This window comes from Penaeus monodon, chromosome 28, assembly GCF_015228065.2.
Source record: "Penaeus monodon isolate SGIC_2016 chromosome 28, NSTDA_Pmon_1, whole genome shotgun sequence".
Taxonomy (NCBI): domain Eukaryota; kingdom Metazoa; phylum Arthropoda; class Malacostraca; order Decapoda; family Penaeidae; genus Penaeus; species Penaeus monodon.
This window is the reverse complement of record NC_051413.1, coordinates 19,308,144-19,308,401: the sequence shown is the minus strand read 5'-3', so window position 1 is coordinate 19,308,401 and position 258 is coordinate 19,308,144. Positions and strand designations below refer to the sequence as shown.

The following is a 258-nucleotide window of genomic DNA, read 5'->3' as shown; positions in this document are numbered from 1 at the left end:
CTAGGCTTTCAAAAATAACTTCGGTAAGGCATGTGTAGTTAGGCAGTATTATTAAGGCATGTGTAGTTAGGCAGTATTATTATACATAGTGATTAATGAGGAAATACTTGAGAAATAATTGACATGTAGGGAACATAAAAACGAGAATACTTCTACAATGCAGACTCATTTAATTCAGCTAGAGAAAATCTTGAAAAGTGAATCACATAGATATACTGTATGCTGAATAAGTGTGATTTACACCTTCTTGTATGTTTA

At 31.8% G+C, this 258-nt stretch overlaps 1 protein-coding gene across 1 annotated transcript in view; it reads left to right on the top strand.

The window, feature by feature from the left end:
- The window catches only part of LOC119591409, a 7,344-nt gene that overhangs the window by 5,142 nt on the left and 1,944 nt on the right, over positions 1-258 (top strand). The window lies entirely within an intron of this gene.